This window comes from Arachis ipaensis, chromosome B10 (genome assembly GCF_000816755.2).
Source record: "Arachis ipaensis cultivar K30076 chromosome B10, Araip1.1, whole genome shotgun sequence".
Taxonomy (NCBI): Eukaryota; Viridiplantae; Streptophyta; class Magnoliopsida; order Fabales; family Fabaceae; genus Arachis; species Arachis ipaensis.
The window spans coordinates 67,801,083-67,807,595 of record NC_029794.2 but is presented as its reverse complement, the minus strand read 5'-3'; positions in this window follow the sequence as shown (position 1 = coordinate 67,807,595).

Sequence of the window (6,513 nt, the reverse complement as noted above, 5' to 3'; positions counted from 1 at the left end):
GTCAGCCACCTTGTAAAGTTCTTGAGGTATAATCTCATGAACTTCCACCTCCTCTCCAATCATGATACTATGGATCATGATTGCCCGGTCTATAGTAACTTCAGACCGGTTACTAGTAGGAATGATTGAGCGTTGAATGAACTCTAGCCATCCCCTAGCCACTGGTTTGAGGTCATGCCTTCTTAATTGAACCGGCTTGCCTCTTGAGTCAATTTTTAATTGAGCTCCTTCCTCACATATGTCTATGAGGACTTGGTCCAACCTTTGATCAAAGTTGACCCTTCTTCTGTAGGGGCGTGCATTTTCTTCCATCATTGGCAAGTTGAACGCCAGCCTTACATTTTCCGGACTGAAATCTAAGTATTTCCCCCGAACCATGGTAAGCCAATGCTTTGGATTTGGGTTCACACTTTGATCATGGTTCCTAGTGATCCATGCGTTTGCATAGAACTCTTGGACCATTAAGATCCCGACTTGTTGAATAGGGTTGGTGAAAACTTCCCAACCTCTTCTTCGGATCTCATGTCGGATCTCCGGATACTCATTCTTTTTGAGCTTGAAAGGAACCTCAGGGATTACTTTCTTCTTAGCCACAACTTCATAGAAGTGGTCTTGATGGACCTTTGAGATGAATCTCTCCATCTCTCATCTCAGAAGTGGAAGCAATTGCCTTCCCTTTCCTCTTTCTAGAGGTTTCTCTGGCCTTAGGTGCCATAAATGGTTATAGAAAAACAAAAAGCTATGCTTTTACCACATCAAACTTAAAATGTTTGCTCGTCCCCGAGCATAAGAAGAAAGAAAGAAGGAAAAGAAGAAAGAGAATGGAGGAGATGGAGGGAGAAGGTGTATTCGGCCAAGGGTAAGAAGAGAGGGTTGGGTTGTGTGAAAATGAAGAAGGAAAGAGGGGTTTATATAGGAGTGGGATGGGATTTAGGGTTCGGCCATTAGGGTTGGGTTTGGGAGGGAAAAGAGTTTAAATTTTGGAGGTAGGTGGGGTTTATGGGGAAGAGAGGATGGATGTAAGTGGTGAAGAGGTGATGGGAAAGAGCGATTGAGGTGATTGGTGAAGGGTATTTGGGGAAGAGAGTTATGAAAAGGTGTGAAGAGGAGAGAAGAAGATGTGGGGATCCTGTGAGGTCCACAGATCCTGAGGGATCCTGTGGGGTCAAGGACTTAACATCCCTGCTCCAATTAGGCGTGTAAAATGCCCTTGCTGTGCAATCCTGGTGTTTAACGCCAGATTGCTACTTGTTTCTGCCGTTAAATGCCCAAATGTAGCTTGTTTCTGGCGTTTAATGCCAGGCAGATGCTTGTTTCTGGCGTTAAACGCCAGCTTGGTGCTTGTTTCTGGCATTGAACGCTAGACAGATGCTTGTTTCTGGCGTTTAAATGCCAGACTGCTCTCCTCCAGGATGTGCTATTTTTAATGCTGTTTTTCATTCTATTTTTGATTTTTCAGTAGTTTTTATGACTCCACGTGATCATCAACCTAATAAAACACGAAATAACACAAGGAAAATAAAATAGATACAGTTAATTAACATTGGGTTGCCTCCCAATAAGCACTTCTTTAATGTCAATAGCTTGACAGTGAGCTCTCATGGAGCCTCACAGATGTTCAGAGCATTGTTGGGACCTCCCAACACCAAACTTAGTGTTTGACTGTGGGGGTTTAACACCAAACTTAGAGTTTGGTTGTGGCCTTCCAACACCAAACTTAGAGTTTGACTGTGGAGGCTTTGGTTGACTCTTCAGTGAGAGAAGCTTTTCATGCTTCCTCTCCATGGTTACAGAAGGAGATCCTTGAGTTTTAAACACAAGGTTGTCCTCATTCAGTTGAAGGACTAGTTCTCCTCTGTCCACATCAATCACAGCTCTTGCTGTTGCTAGGAAGGGTCTTCCAAGGATGATGGATTCATCCTCTTCCTTCCCAGTGTCTAGGATTATGAAATCAGTAGGGATGTAAAGGCCTTCAACCTTTACTAACACGTCCTCTACTTATCCATAAGCCTGTTTTCTTGAGTTTTTTGCCATCTCTAATGAGATTCTGGCAACTTGCACCTCAAAGATCCTAAGTTTCTCCATTACAGAGAGTGTCATTAAGTTTATTCCTGACCCCAGGTCATATAGAGCCTTCTCAAAGGTTATGGTGCCTATGGTACAGGGTATTAAGAATTTGCTAGGATCCTGTTTCTTTTGAGGTAATTTTTGCCTATTCAATGCATTCAGTTCATTGTTGAGCAAGGGAGATTCATCTTCCCAAGTCTCATTACCAAATAATTTGGCATTCAGCTTCATGATTGCACTAAGGTACTTAGCAACTTGCTCTTCAGTAATGTCTTCATCCTCTTCAGAGGAAGAATACTTATTAGAGCTCATGAAGGGCAGAAAGAGGTTCAATGGAATCTCTATGGTCTCTAGATGAGCCTCAGATTCTTTTGGTTCCTCAAAGAAAAACTCCTTATTGGTCACTGAGTGTCCCAGGAGATCTTCCTCACTAGGATTCACGTCCTCCTCCTCCTCTTTGGGTTCAGCCATGATTGTTAAATCAATGGCCTTGCACTCTCTCTTTGGATTTTCTTCTGTATTGCTTGGGAGAGTACTAGGAGGAGTTTCAGTGACTCTTTTACTCAGCTGGCCCACTTGTGCCTCCAAATTTCTAATGGAGGACCTTGTTTCATTCATGAAACTTACAGTGGCCTAAGATAGATCAGAGACTATATTTGCTAAGCTAGATGGATTCTGCTCAGAATTCTCTATCAGTTGCTGAGTGGATGATGGAAAAGGCTTGCCATTGCTAAACCTATTTCTTCTACCATTATTAAAGCCTTGTTGAGGCTTTTGTTGATCCTTCCATGTGAAATTTGGATCATTTCTCCATGAGGGATTATAGGTGTTTCCATAGGGTTCACCCATGTAATTCACCTCTGCTATTGTAGGGTTCTCAAGATCATAAGCTTCTTCTTCAGAAGATGCCTCTTTAGTACTGTTGGATGATTCCTTCAATCTATTCAGACTCTAAGAGATCATATTGACTTGTTGAGTCAATATTTTATTCTGAGCCAATATGGCATTCAGAGTATCAATTTCAAGAACTCCCTTCCTCTGAGGTGTCCTATTACTCACAGGATTCCTTTCAAAAGTGTACATGAACTGGTTATTTACAACCATGCCAATGAGTTGTTGAGCTTCTGCAGGCATTTTCTTTAGGTGAATGGATCTACCTGCAGAATGGTCCAATAATATCTTTGATAATTCAGACAGACCATCATAGAATATATCCAGGATGGTCCATTCTGAAATCATGTCAGAAGGAAACTTTTTGGTCAGTTCCTTGTATCTCTCCTAAGATTCATAGAGGGATTCACCTTCCTTCTGTCTGAAGGTTTGAACATCCACTCCAAGCTTGCTAAGCTTTTGAGGAGGAAAGAACTTAGCTAAGAAAGCCGTGACCAGCTTATCCCAAGAGTTCAGGCTGTCTTTAGGTTGAGAGTCCAACCATATTCTAGCTCTGTCTCTTATAGCAAACGGGAAAAGCATAAGCCTGTAGACCTCGGGGTCAACCCCATTGGTCTTAACAGTATCACAGATCTGCAAGAATTCAGTTAAAAACTGAAAGGGATCTTCGGATGGAAGTCCATAAAACTTGCAATTCTGTTGCATCAGAGAAACTAATTGAGGTTTCAGCTCAAAATTGTTTGCTCCAATGGCAGGGATTGAGATGCTTCTTCCATGTAAATTGGAATTAGGTGCAGTAAAGTCACCAAGCATCTTCTTTGCATTGTTATTATTTTCGGCCATGTCTCCTTCTTTTTTGAAAATTTCTATCAGATTTTCTCCAGAGAGTTGTGCTTTAGCTTCCCTTAGCTTCCTCTTCAGAGTCCTTTCAGGTTTAGGGTCAGCTTCAACAAGAATGTTCTTATCCTTGTTCCTGCTCATATGAAAAAGAAGAAAACAGAAAAGAAGAGGAATCCTCTATGTCACAGTATAGAGATTCCTTATGTAAGTATAAGAAGAGAATAATGGAGGAAGGAAAAGATAAGAATCTAAACACAAGGGAGAGGAATGAGTTCGAATTCTTGGGTGAAAGAGGGGTGTTAGTAGATGAATAAATAATTAGAAAGAGATGAGAAGAAGAGAAATTCAAAACTTAAATAAATTAAAATAAAAGTATTTTGTTTTTAAATTGAATTTAAAATAAAAAATAAAAATTAAAGTTCAAAAATTAAGAAAGGAAAATTGAATCAAATTAAATTAAATTAAAAATAATTAGTTAATTTAAAAAGAAATTTTGAAAAAGAGGGAAGGGATTTTCAAAAATTAGAGAGAGAGAGTTAGTTAGGTAGTTTTGAAAAAGATAAGAATCAAACAAAAAGTTAAGTGGTTGATTGAAAAAGATTTGAAAATCAATTTTTGAAAAGATAAGAAGTTAGAAAAGAAGTTGGAAAAGATTTTGAAAAAGACATGATTGACATTTATTTTGAAAAAAATTTGAAAAAGAAATTTAAAAAGATTTGATTTTTGAAATCAAAGTTGATTACTTGACTAACAAGAAACTAAAAAGGTATTATTCTAGAGTTTAAAGATTGCACATTTCTTACTAGGCAAGTAACAAACATAAAAATTTTGAATCAATCACATTAATTGTTAGCATTAATTTCAAAAATATGAAATAAAAATAAGAAAAAGATGTTGAAAATCAATTTGAAATTTTCGAAAATCATAAAAGAAAAATGAAAAAGATGTGATGAGGGGATAATTTATACTCTTTTTGGCATTATTTTTACATAGTTTTTAGTATGATCTAGTTAGTTTTTAGTATATTTTTATTAGTTTTTAATAAAAAATCACATTTCTGGACTTTACTATGAGTTTTTGTGTTTTTCTGTGATTTCAGGTATTTTCTGGCTGAAATTGAGGGACTTGAGCAAAAATCAGATTTAGAGGTTGAAGAAGGACTGCAGATGCTGCTGGATTCTGACCTCCCTGCTCTCAAAGTAGATTTCCTGGAGCTACAGAACTCCAAATTGCGCGCTCTCAATTGAGTTAGAAATTAGACATCCAGGGCTTTCCAGCAACATATAATAGTCTATACTTTGTCCTAGTTTATACGACGTAAACTAGTGTTCAACTCTAGTTCCATGTTGCATTCTGGAGTTAAACGCCAGAAACAGGTTGCAAACTGGAATTAAACACCAGAAACAGGTTACAAACTGGTGTTCAACTCCAAGAGAAGCCTCTACACGTGTAAAGCTCAATGCTCAGCCCAAGCACACACCAAGTGGGCCCCAGAAGTGGATTTCTGCATCATTTACTCATTTCTGTAAACCTTAGTAACTAGTCTGATATAAATAGGACCTTTTACTATTGTATTAGACATCTTTGATCAGTTTTATGCTATCTTAGACCTTCATGAGGGCTGGCCACTCGACCATGCCTTGACCTTGTTCTTATGTATTTTCAATGGTAGAGTTTCTACACACCATAGATTAAGGTGTGGAGCTCTGCTGTTCCTCATGAATTAATACAAAGTACTATTGTTTTTCTATTCAATTCAAGCTTATTCCAATTCTAAGATATTCATTCGCACTTCAATATGAATGTAATGATCGTGACAGTCATCATCATTCCCAACCTATGAACGCGTGCCTGACAACCACTTCTGTTCTACCTTAGATTGAATGAATATCTCTGGGATTCCTTAATCAGAGTCTTCGTGGTATAAGTTAGAATCCATGGACGGCCATTCTTGAGATCCGAAAAGTCTAAACCTTGTCTGTGGTATTCCGAGTAGGATCTGGGAAGGGATGGCTGCGACGAGCTTCAAACTCGCGAGTGCTGGAAGTAGTGACAGACGCAAAAGGATCAATGGATCCTATTCCAGTATGATCGAGAACCGATAGATGATTAGCCATGCAGTGACAGTGCATTGGACCATTTTCACTGAGAGGACAGGATGTAGCCATTGACAAAGGTGATGCCTAACATACAGCTTGCCATAGAAAGGAGTATGAATTATTCGAAGAAGACAATAGGAAAGCAGAGGTTCAGGAGGGACAAGCATCTTCATACGCTTATCTGAAACTCTCACCAATGAATTACATAAGTACCTCTATCTTTAATTTACGTTTTATTTATATTTTAATTATATTTTAATTATCAAATATCCATAACCATATGAATCTGCCTGACTGAGATTTGCAAGATGACCATAGCTTACTTCAAGCCGACAATCTCCGTGGGATCGACCCTTACTCACGTAAGGTTTATTACTTGGATGACCCAGTGCACTTGCTGGTTAGTTGTGAGAAGTTGTGACAAAGAACTAAGATTATGAACGTGCGTATTAAGTTTTTAGCGCCGTTACCAAGGAATGAACCGTCACGATTTCCGCGCACCAAGTTTTTGGCGCCGTTGCCGGGGATTGTTCGAGTTTGGACAACTGATGGTTCATCTTGTTGCTCAGATTAGGTAATTTTATTTTAATTTTAAGCTTTTTGTTTTTGTTAATTT